Genomic DNA, 13,414 nt, shown 5'->3' with positions numbered 1-13,414 from the left:
TTACACTCCGTTGCCGCTGACACTTTGGCATGGTGTGAGTCTTGCACTATATACGCAGTTGTAATAAGGGTTTGATTTACTGACATGTTTATGTTTTCTTTTTCTCCTCATTTTTCCTGTTATGGTATGGCATATTGTTTTCCACGCTGTGGGGACAATTCTGATTGTTAATTCTTTAGGCAAATATTCTGTGTCCTGAGGATGAACCGATATTGTTTAAGGTTCGAAACGTCGTCGACTTGAGATGCACTAAATGCATAGCTGACACTAATCTTACATGCATATGTGTATATTGTGGATTATCTGTTTTATGATTTACGATTTTCAGATGACATGTTATTGCCTACTATTTTTTCCCCTTGTTTGTGTTCCCCCAGTGTGTTAGTCTGACATCGGCTGGTGTCCTGCTTCTATCACACTCTGTGTTTTATTGTCTCATGATTGTTTCTATTAAGATAATAAATTGTCCGGCTGGACATTTCTTATAAAAATAGAATTCCATTTGGTCTATATTCATTTTCCTGAAATCCCCCCTTATTTGTCTAAGGACCACTGATTGTAAAAATTTTGGGGCCGATTAGGATGGCGGACGGACTTGCGTCCGTCCGCCATCCCAGAGGTGGAGGGACCGTCCGCATGGGCTGCGGCGGTCCCTCCGTGCAAATTAGGATGTGACCGCCACCCTGGCGGTCACATCCTGTATTTTTATCATTGCGGCGGGTGCTGCTTGAAGCAGCACCCGCCGCAATGATATAAAAGTACGTTGTGCATTTGCATGCACATAGCGGCAGGCACCTCGCAGTGCCTGCCGCTTTGTGCAGGCATATGCAGGGGGGTACCATAGGTACCCCCCATGTGCACGCCCCACCCCCCTTCACCCCTGGGGGCCCGCAACGGGCCCCCAAACACAATTCCGTATGCCTTTACACGGCGGAAATGCCGCCTGGTAAAGCCATCTTTCCGCTGTCCTCCTAATATGGCTGGCAGTGTCTGATAGACACCGCCAGCCATGTTAATGCTTTTCCGCCGCGGGCGGAATCCGCCCGCGGCGGATTAGCGGCGGACAGATAGTAAGACCCACCAGCCATCCTAATATGGCGGTGGGTCTTGCAAGGCTCCCCGGCGGATTTCCCGCATCCTCCGGGCCAGCGGTGGCTTCCGCCGGCCCGGTGGATGCGGGAAATCCGCAATCGTAATGAGGCCCTAAGTACCTACCCAAGGTCCTTAGCATATTGCGCCCTGGGTTCCCTTGTTTTGTTTAAATAATAATGAGACCTTCATTTGTGTCACTTCTAATACTTGAAACATCAACTCACTGTTGGATGCACCACTTAAATCCCCCATATTAGTTGTATCAGTGAGTGGATTAATCTGGATGTTATCAAATTTCTGCACAAAGGTGAACACCCTGCCAGTTTTGTAATCATTGTCACCCCTTCTGAGTTTAAAGGACTTCTTAGCCTTCAAATGAATTTGGTGTTTATTGAGGACCTCATCCAGAATTTTGTTATTTTTCCTGTGTTGCTTCTGACAAATTCAATTTCGTAATTTACTCCTCAAGACTATCAATCTCACCAAGGATGGATGGCCTTTTCCTTTCCGCATGTTTAATCAAGATGGTTCTCATGCTATAAGAGGAATTGTGTAATAGATCAATCTAGTAGGAGATCTTCATTTAGATCATCGAAAGATGGAAATATGATGTTCCTCAGACCTCTGAGTACTTGTTTCATCTCTATATACTTTTTTAGGATAGTGGCATCCCACCAACGAGATGCTTCATGTTTACAAAGTCCTTCCAGCTGTATAAATTTGGCTTTGAGCCCTCTTTATAGTCTTTAGTAACTGTGATATTATTAGTACTTTTGTCCTGAAACAATTCCTCCAATAATTTGTTTCTGTCATTGCTTAATGTAGCTATGATTACAAGATAATCGTATACTGTAAATTAGTACCTTACTAGCAGGAGTGCAAAGCAAAACCAAAATAAATGAAAACAATGAAATAATGTGTGTTCAAATACTGCCCACCTAGTGTTGACAAATATATGAAAGAGATCTTTCAAATATTCAAAAAATGATGGTATATCCAGATCACCACACAATTAGAAAATCTTGGTCTGTCAATCTGTCAGGTCCAAGATAATTTGCAGAGCGCCAAAGACTTAGTAACAAATCAAAGTCCAAAGATGAAGACACCGTGTAAAGGTACGTAGGTCCAAAGGCTTTTATTTCCCAGACATCAAACTAGTTTATATCCAAAGATGGAAAAGCCAACACGTGTTTCATCTTTTGACTACTTTCTTAAGCAGCTGCGGCCTGTGCAGGTAAGAGCGATGGGGGGGGACTTCAACAGACGATGACGAGAGAAAATGAATTATTTATTTAAATTTCCCTCGTGGTCATCTGTCGAAATCCCCCCAACCCTACCCCACCATTCTTACCTGCACGGGCCGTGGCTGTTCTCAAGGCTGTAATTTAAGAATATATGCTTTATACACTGTTGAGTATATATTGCTACAAATAATGATAGTACATTGTGTATTTCTTATTAGCATTTCCCTTGGTCAAAGAACAAGGGAAAGAACACAAATGTGCAAAAATAAGCAAAAGAGTGAAGAATAAAAGGAAGCTTGATTCTCTGAATATACTATTATTTCTATGAATATTTGAAAGATCTCTTTCATATGTTTACCAACATTAGGTGGGCGGCATAGTGTTGCTTGTCCATTTGAACACATATTATTTCATTGTTTTGCTTTAACTTATCCTGAATTTGTGATGTGTGAGCTGAGCTTTTTGACCACTGCCCCCTTTATTTTTGCGTATGAATTGTAGTTAATTTAACCTGTGATACAACATATCTAGCCAGAGAAGTTAAGCACAACAGTAGGTCAAGCTAAAGCTTTTGGTATCTCAATTAGTGAAATTATCCTAACAATTTTACAGAATCTACTGTTTGTGATTTCTATTGAAATCAAAAGTAAAATTTAAAAGAATTCAGAACTCAAAATTCAGCCATCAAGAATTTTTGTCTTATTTTTTTAAATCAATAATAAAACTTTTCTTTGTTTTTTTAAACAATAATAATCACAGCAAGAATGTATTATTTCAGTTTTTTACTCAATTTCATGACTCAATACTTTGTTTTTCATCTGAATACTTTACAAAGACTACTTCTTGCTGCTGCTCATCATTTTGCAACTGTGTTGCTACTTTTTTTTATCACTAAGGCACTTTTATTTATACAGTGTCTCCAGTAGCGGCTCTTGGAGGGAGTGCCGGGGGCGGTGGGATGGAGAGGGACAGGGTGGGGTAGGTAGTAAACTCCGGCTCACGGCCGACCGGAGTAACATAGAGAAATAAAGAAAACTAATTTCATTGCGCGCACTGAGATGCATTTGGCAATTCATTTTATTTATTTATTTCTCTACATTACTCTGGTTGGCCGTGAGCCGGAGTTTACTACCCCAAAAGACATGTCTCATCATCCATCTTGCCTAAATGCCAGGCTGATCTATGTACATGAACATTATGTCAATGTGGCCCCTCTTCCACGCCTGGCTGAATGAGAGAGTTCTTTTATTTAGTCTGGTGGATGAGACAGAAAAGGATTCAGTTAAATATGAAAACAAAAGGGGGCGTGGCTACGGCACCAGAGGTAATGGCCGCTGTTCAGTGGAGCTCCGTCGGTACGTGAACGCGATGGGAGCCTTCCGAGTGCATTCACCGTCTTTCTGGGCATAGAAACGGCAGCTTTATACGGCGGAATACCTGCTACCATCCTTGACGCCTTTTCAGCCCAACAGGGTAAGCGGAACATGTTATTCTCCACTTTTCTTTTCACAGGCGGATAGCGCCTGAGATGCAACCGCATTTTGTTGCCTCCATTAATCCAGGCGAGTGCTAAGCGATGCGCAGTTTCTTCCTCACACCTTTTTACAAGCGTGTGCCTTCAAAATCACCTTGACTTGGATTGTCTACCTTATTAGTGAATTACCAATTGCAATGCTGGGATTCCTTGTTATTTGACTGACTCTTTTGATAATTTCTGCTTGCAGCTGAGAGTGATGGCCATCTTGCAGTGACTTTTCTTCAATGACATGCGTTTATTTTCCTCATTGTGATATAATTTCGGCAACATGTTTTATGCATAAGTATGGTTTCTTGATAATGTGAAGCTTACAAAAGTTTTGAGGAGACTGTTATTTTTGGAGTTAAAGGAGAGTCTGTTTTCTTGCTCGCTTAACTACACTGTATGTTTTCAGCTGTGTAACAGTTTTCCACAGCCCTCAGTCAGTCAGTGTTTCATCGCGTTACACCAACGCCTCTCTTTCGGCTATACTACTGGTTTTGCTGTATTGACACTGCTAACCACATTAATTTTGTCAGCTCCTTTCCTTCAGTCGTACTACTGGTTTTGCTGTATTGAAATTGCAATTCACAGGATTTTGTCAGCTCCTCTTCTTCAGTTGTATTACTAGTTTTGCTGTATTGAATCTGCCTTTCACAAAAATTTTTACTACAGCATTTTTCTTTCACACTTGAGGTTTTTTCAAATTATATATCGAGTTTTGTTTCATCTCCATATACAATCCTCACTCTCTAAATGGCAATGCCTCGCTATAATCGGAATTCTTCTCAGCAAATTAACTCTGCCAACATCTCTTTGGAGGACACCAATCCTTTCAGTATTTTGCAGGAAACGGTGGAATATACAAGTAATGATGCCTCTACCATAAAGTGCTCCTCTCCTCATGCTTCGCGTCCAATTGCAAAAGTTTCTTCCAAGTTACCTTCTCCTTCTACTTCATCAGGGAAACGAATCAAAACGAATCCTCCATCTCCTGCCAACGCTTCTTCTTCTATCTCTATGGAGCTTCTACTGGAGGAAATTCTCTCTCCCAAACCCTACATGACGGAAACAAATTCTCGCCTTCAAAAGCTCGAGGACAACTGGTCGCATACTGAACAAAAGGCCGATCATCTTGAGAGGAAAATCGCTTCAGTTCAAGTATTCACTGACCAGGTTCCTAGTATGCACTCAGAAATTCAAAATCTCAAACAACAAGAGGAAAATTTAGAAAATCGAAATAGGCGTAACAACTTACGCATTTACGGGCTTGCGGAAGGACTTGAAGGATCTAATGCTATATCCTTTTTTCAGTCATCTCTTCCTACGCTTCTTGGTCTTCCATCTTCCCCAACTTTGAACATTCAACGAGTGCATCATTTGGGCCCTGCTTCTTGTTCCTCTAGTTCTTCTTCGATAGCAAAACCTAGAGGTGTTATTTTATACTTTCTGGAGTATACAGAGCTGCTCAAGGTTCTTCAGGCTGGTAAGCAGAAGGGGAAGATCACGTGGAACGGTGCTAATCTTTTCTTCGCACAATATTACGCCAAAATTACTGCAGACCGTCGCAAAACGTTTCTGGACATGTGGCCTGCTCTTCGATCCTTAAATGCTCGTTATGGTTTGTTCCACCCATGCCTATTTAAAGTAACATATAACAACAAGACGACGAATTATGAAGATCCGGCGATGCTCCAGCAATTTCTAGACTCTTGTACAAACGATCCGATGGACATTCCTCAATCCTAATTATTAATGATTCATTATTAACTATTCTCACTCTGCATATGGTGTGATGGTTCATCATGATGTGTTTTCTTTATTCATCCCTGATGTATCTTGTATTTTGTATTATATTTTTGATATTCTGTATTTTGTGCTCTGAATTCTGTTGTGTTTCCAATTGCTAATATTATTTCTCTTTGGGTTCCCTTAGCCGCGGCTTTGTGACCCCTTGACCTATGTGTTTTCCTGTTTCACTTGGAGATCCTTCTCCCCTTGCGCGTGCTTATGGAGATCTCAGTCCGGTGTGTTGCCTTCCTCATGTGGTTCCTCCAGCCCCAGTCTCCTTGACTTCTTGTGGTATGTCTTTTTGACGTCTTTCATTGTCAACTGTTAAAATTGAATTTCACCCTTTTTCTCTATTTTCCTTCCTTTCAACTGCTTTTTTCCCTTTTCCTTCTCTCATATATATTTCTCTACATTATTTTTTTGTACTTGTATCAATACCTCTTCTATACTTCTCTCTTTCATCTTCTTATCCCTCACTCTATTTCATAATCTTTTCTTCTTTCTTTGCTTTTTTCTAGGTACTAGAAATTTGAATTCTTCTATTGCCTGCATAAAGATTGTTCATGTTTTATATCATACATGCTTTTTCACTTATTTATATAATAACTGTGCATGTTACATTGTAATAGTTTACATTTAGAGTTGTAACTTGGAACGTTAAAGGAGTTAATAATCCCATAAAAATACAACTCGTTTTAACCCATTTAGCTAGATTGAATTCTGATATAGCTTTCATTCAAGAAACTCACTTATTAGAGGCTGAAGCAGCTAAACTGAAAAGAGGTTGGGTGGGACATGTTTTTTCTTCTCCAGCTTTGGGTAAGAAGAATGGTGCCTCGATTTTGTGTCATAAAACACATCAGTTTTCAGTTGGTAATCAGGAATTTGACCTCAATGCCCGCTGGGTATTTGTTAAGTTGCTTATTGATCAAATACCTTTAGTATTTTTGAATGTTTATGCACTTGTTAATGTTGATAATACATTTTGGACTCAGATATCTGACAAACTTCTTATGATAGATGATGACTATGTTATTTTTGGAGGTGACTGTAACCAGATTCAAGACCCTATATTAGACAGGCATTCATCTGTAAATTTTCCAATATCAAGATGCATTCACAATTCACCTCTGCCATTCGTCGTAAAGCTTTAGTTGACATATGGAGACTTTGTAATCCTGATTTACAAGAGCATACTTTTTATTCTCCTCCTCACAATTCACAATCCAGAATAGATTATATCTTTTTCAGTAAACCCTTGTCTCAGCTTGTCTCTCATGCTGAAATTGGTTCTATCCTAATATAAGACTTGATTTGCTGCCTTTTTCCCCTAATACTGGCAGATGGCGTTTTAATAACACATTATTATCAGATCCTAATTTCTCAAGCCAATTCACTTCTTTTGCTTCTGAATTCTTTTCTTTTAACTCCACCCCAGACTCTTCTCCTGTTATGATTTGGGATTCTTTTAAAGCTGCAGACAGATTTTTCCTCATTAGAATCAGACATCACTTTATCAGAGATTAAACATTCTGTATCCATATTGAAGAGAGGTTAAGCACCTCGTCCTGATGGATTTACTATTGAATTTTACGCTCATTTCACATCTTCATTACTCCCTCATCTTTTATTACATTATGAATCTTTCGTTACGGATCGTTCCTCTTCAGGTTCTTTCTAAGAGGCCATGATTTGTTTAATTCCCAACAAGAACAGAGATCCCGCTTTTTGTAAAAATTATCGCCCAATATCCCTAGTAGATTATAAGATTTTAGCTAAGATTCTAGCCCTCCAACTTGACCCCATCCTGCCGAACTTATTGGCCCAGAACAATCTGGATTTATCAAAGGTCATTTGTCCTCAGATAATTCTAGAGTCATTTTTAATATTTTAAGTAAGGCATCTTCTCTCGACTATCCTATTGCAGCGATAGCGTTGGATGCTGAAAAAGCTTTTGATAGGATTGGTTGGGACTTTCTGTTTCATGCACTTAAATGGATTGGGTTCCCTACTAAATTGATTTCTCTTATTTCTTTGCTCTATTCTGGCCCTTAAACCTCTATTTTTATTAATGGGAAATCCTCTGACTATTTTCCTCTTTCCAGAGGTGTTTGTCAAGGATGCCCTTTATGTCCTCTTTTATTTATAATTGCGTTAGAACCCTTCCTGACAAAAGTTAGATTAAATGATAGAATTCATGGTTTTAAACTTGATACTACTCATGTTAAAATGTCTTTTTATGCAGATGACATCCTTCTTTATTGTTCCGATCCCTCTACTTCTCTCCCAGTCTTTCTATCTCAAGTTGACTCTTTTTCTCAATTATCTGGGTATTGCCTTAATTTGGATAAATGTGAAGTTCTCCCATTAAATGTTCTCTGTCAGAAACAGGATTTTATCTCCACTGGCTTCTCCTGGAAAACCTCTAAAATAAAATAATTAGGTTTATGGTTCTCACCTACTATCCAAGAAACCTTAAAAGAAAATGTTGATACTCTCACTACCAATTTATCTACATCTATAGTCAGATGGCAACCATTTTTTCTTTTCTGGTGGTGTCGCATGGATTCTATTAGGATGATGCTTTCTCTGTTAATTCTCTATCTTTTGTCTATGATCCCAATACATATTCCTGGTTTCTACTTTAAAAAAATGGATTCACTGTTAAATAAATTCCGTTGGAAAAATAAAACTCCTAGGATAGCTCTTCACGCTCTTAAAGTTGACAAAAACTCTGGTGGCCTCAAATTTCCTGATTTTAAATCATATCATCACGCTTTCTCTCTCAGACAATCCTCACGTTGGCTTTCGCCTGATCAATGTGTTCATCCTCCTATTTGGTTCAATATTGATAAATATTATATAACCCCTTTTCATTTTAATGAATCTTTAGCTTTTACTAACACTATTTCGTCTTTTCGCTCTCAAGTTATCTCTCAGACTCGCACAATATTAACACCTTTTCTTCCGTCCTCTTATCCCTCATCTTCCTCGTTAGATCAGCAACCTATCTGGCATAATCACCTGTTACACATTAAAGGTCGTACTATCTATTGGAAATCTTGGATACTTAAAGGTTTACTTTGGATTTCACAATTAATATTAAACCATACTCTGCCATCATCTTCAGATCTTCAGTTACAATTTTCTTTACCTTCTTCATGTAAATCTCAATATGATTCACTCCTTCCATCTCTCTAACAGTACGTACCTTCTTTCCTTGCCGCCTAATCCTAATATTCCTACCAGTTCCTCCAGTCTTTTTCCTTTACTATATACTAACACATCAGCCTCATCTTTATATAGAAATTAGTTTTTCTCTCCTCACAGAGTGTTATATTCTTTACTTTAGCATTCTTTAGTTTATTTGCCTTACTAATCATATTACTTTATGTACAGTGTTTTCTTTTAAGAAGTATTACTTTAGTCTGTTCATTTCTATGGGGCTCTTGCTGCTCAATTGAGACTGGAGCTTGACAGAGAGACACTCTGGCAGTTAGAAAGCTGTACTTGTTCTTAAGAATAAATCTTTTTTTAACCTATAAGTCTGGATCTGTCTTCTCTGGATGTAACACAGAGTCAAGGGGAAGGCTGAATTGGCTTGGGAAAAAGATCTTGCAGAATGTTGGCCTACTCCATTTTGGGATAAATTATGGTTAAAGATTCATAAGACGTCAAGAACAGCGAATACGTCTCAGACTCTTTATTTTATTTATAAACATCTTCTTCTAACCCCTTCGAAGTTAGCCTCTTTTTCCACAGACCACTCTTCTTCCTGCTGGTCATGCCGGGCGTCCTCAGCGGATTTTAAACATATGCTATTCGAATGTCCTTCCCTTTCCCATTTTTGTTTTATAGTCTGGTCCCAAATTAATAACATTTTCTAAACCCAAATCTCTTTTTCCTTATCTAACGCATTTTTAGGCTCCTTATCCCCTTCCTGGCCACACCCATCTCCTAGTCCAGTTGACTTGTTGCTGGCAATCGCCCTGCACTTAATAACTTCCAACTGAAAACAAGCTGACAAAGTTAATTTCAGAGCTTGGTGGAATGCTGTTTGTTTTCATCATAGATTGGATACAAATAGTGTGTCTCCTATATCATTATCCATTAAAAGAGATATTTTATGGCCTCCTTTATCCACTTATTTAACTGATGTAGCTTCAAAGTCCACCACTGTGGTTAACACTCCAGATGAAGTCAGAAAACCTCCATAAACCTTTTGTTGTCTTTTCTTTTAACTTAGTTCTAGTTGTATATTTGCTGTTACTCCTTTTTCCAATCAATTTTGTATTTTGTATAAACGTATGATTATAGTCTTATTATTACCGTTCTTGTTTCATGAAATAGAGGTTCAGATTCTCCTTATGCTGCTATTGTTTCAAAATTATAATATTGTATTGGTACTCTTGCTTTTCCTCCCACATCTCCCCTCTTTCCCTTTCTTTCCCTCTCCCTCTATTGCTATTAAGTTTCTTTTTGTTTATCTCAAGTTTACATTTATAATATATATATTTTTTATATCGTGATCTCTCTGATATGATGTTATTTCCTTTGTATGTAATATTTTCTTCTTTTAATAAAAAATGTTAAACTTAAAAAAATATATGAAAACAAAAGAATACCATTGACTTTGCATACACACACGTAACATCAGACAACCACCCACTCCTCCCACTGAAATGACAAAAGCACACCCAGAAACACTGGACCTGATTGATAAAGCCATTTGCACATGCAAGTTTAGCTTATATGAGTAAATAGCCCCTTTAGTCAAGTGTAGAGCTACTTTTGCAATTGAATAATTGATATACGGACACAGAAATAATGTGGGAGCAATCGTCGATCAGGGACATGGAGAGTTAGCAGGTATTCACAAACATTTTCCTCACTCATTCTCACCTTGAAGATGATGGTACATTGACTAATTTCTATGGCAGGAGTAAGCCCATTTCTAGGTTTGGAAATAGAACTCGTTGGCTGCAGGAGAAAAGGTCTCTCCTTGCGAAAAAATATATTTTTATTTTATCAACGACAAGTTACTTTTTTACCCATAAAAACATTTAAAAACAACATGTGCAGCAATCATTTATCAATGTCATTATCTAAATTATTAACACAATTACATTAAGAAACTCTGGTAATTTAAAAGGACATGTAAAACCTTTTCTTTTTAGATAAAACCAGTCTTAAGGAGAAAGAAAAAAAGTACAATTAGGCACAAGACTTTTTCCATGAAGTCAGGAGGCATGGCACAATTTTGAACATTTAAACATGGGCATGAAACATTGGTGTTCTAACTTGCTTGCCAGTTTAGCATAAATATTATGAACCTTTTCTGAGAGTTGGTCTAACTTACACAAACAATGTCCTATGCATTAGCCATAATCTGTTTTTGTCTTTATTGGCTCATGCACATTTAGTTTTAATATGCACTTTTAAACCCTGTGGAGAACTCTATAATTATTTAAATGTAAACATGCCTGGTATAGCTACTCGACAGAGCATCTAGTAAGAGAAGAGTACCAGGCCCATTTGACATGATGTTGTATGAAGAAATATTAATAGATGTGCTAACACTTTTAAATTGTCCATTAGAAAACTAGTCCCCGTTTCGAAATGGCACCCTGGGAAATGAATTGGGAGAAGATATGTAACATGCTCCTGGGACTCTAAAAAATTAAGAGCCACTGGAAGTCACCTAGGGCCACACTCAGGCAGGAGAAAGTTGCAGATTCTACTAGCCAGGTGGTGACGGAGAGTACCAATTTTATTATTGACAAAAGAGGTGAGTATGTTGCCTTCCGTCCAGCCTAGCAAGCTCATACACTACCATACTATCTCTCTGCTCCCCTTTCCCTCCAACTTCCTTGAAAAAGACATCAACTGCCAACTCACAGAACACCTGGAGAACAACAATCTTCTGGACACCACCTGGATAAGATTCCACAACAACCACAGGACCGAAACCTCCCTGATCTTTGCCACCAACGACATCAGATCCCTCCTTAACTGGGGTGACACAGCAGCCCGGATCCTCCTTGACCTCTCAGCAGCGTTCAACACCGTATTCCACCACACTGTTATGACGAGGCTTCACCACATTGGCATCCAAGGAGACACCCACAAATGGATCGCCTCCTTCCTCACCGGAAGAACTTTTAGGCTCGGAACCTAAGAACATCATCTGCATGTCCCTCTAGGCTCGTCCCTCAGCCTTACACTGTTCAACACCTACATGACCCCCTTGACAACATTGACAGAGCCCATGAACTAAACATCATATTCTATACCAACTACACCCAGCTTATCCTCTCGTTATTAGAAGACCCCTCAATCACAATGGTCTACTTATGCAGGTGCATGATGAACATCGCCAACTGGATATAAGACAACTGCTTAAAACAAAGCACAGACAAAACAAAAGTGCTGACCAGCAAGCTCTCAATGAAGATCCAGATTAACTCAGTCTCCTCCACCTGCTTCCTCAATTGTCCTCACTTGTCCCATGTTCCATAAGATCTTCAAATGGCTCCTCATTAACACCAGATGCTGCATCACTCAAGACTTAGTCACCATTTGGCTAGACTATGGCAACGCGCTCTACGTAAGAATCACCACACACCTCCTGATGAGACTGCATACCATAAAGAATTCAGTGGCCAGATTCATCCTCGACCTCCCATATCACCCTCACCGCAGGAAGCTCCACTGGCTCCCTATTAAGAAGAGATATCAATTCAAGATGCTGACCTGCAAAGCCCTTCACAACTAAGGAGCGGCATACATCAACCCCTGCCTGAACTTCCACCAACCCTCCAGACACCTGGTCTCTGCCTCCTTCACCCTTGCTTAAACTCTCTGCATCGGGCAAAGCAAAAGTGGAGGACGCTACTTCTACCTTGCTGCAAAGGCCTGTAACAACCTCCACCTCTGTATCTCACCCTTTCTGTTGGAATTCAAGAAAGAATTCAGGATCTGGCTATACAATTGATCCCTCCATTGCAACAGTGTTCTAGTGCCTGGATACCCTCATGTGTCAATCAATCAATCAATCATATAATTTGTAAAGCGCGCTACTCACCTGTTAGGGTATCAAGGCGCTGGGGGTGCGGGGTGCTGCTACTGCTCAAAGAGCCAGGTCTTGAGGCACCTCCTGAAGCTGAGGTGGTCCTGGGTCAGTCGTAGGTGGGTGGGGAGGGAATTTCAGGTCTTTGCTGCCATGTAGGAGAACGATCTTCTTCGAGTGGTGGTTCTGCGGATTCGTGGGATGGTGGCGAGAGCGAGGTTGGCTGAGCGGAGCTAGCGGGCGGGGGTGTAGAACGTGAGTCGGCTGTTGAGGTATTCCGGGCCCAGGTTGTGGAGTGCTTTGTGTGCATGGGTGAGCAGTCTGAACATGATCCTTTTGCTGACAGGGAGCCAGTGGAGATCTCTCAGGTGGGTTGAGATGTGGCTGTGGCGGGGGATGTTAAGGCTGAGTCGTGCAGAGGCGTTTTGTATTCGCTGGAGACGGTTCTGGAGTTTGGTGGTTGTTCCAGCGTAGAGGGCGTTCCCGTAGTCCGGTCGGCTGGTGACGAGGGCCTGGGGGACTGTTATTCTGGTTTCGGTGGGGATCCATCAGAAGATCTTCCGGAGCATGCGCAGCGTGTTGAAGCATGAGGAAGAGACAGCGTTGACTTGTTTGGACATTGTGAGCGACGAGTCCAGGATGAAACCCAGGTTGTGTGTGTGGTCTGTTGGTGTCGGTGCGGTGCCCAGTACTGAGGGCCAC

The sequence above is a fragment of the Lissotriton helveticus genome, chromosome 2_1 (genome assembly GCF_964261635.1).
Source record: "Lissotriton helveticus chromosome 2_1, aLisHel1.1, whole genome shotgun sequence".
Lineage (NCBI taxonomy): Eukaryota > Metazoa > Chordata > Amphibia > Caudata > Salamandridae > Lissotriton > Lissotriton helveticus.
This window is presented reverse-complemented; position numbering follows the sequence as displayed.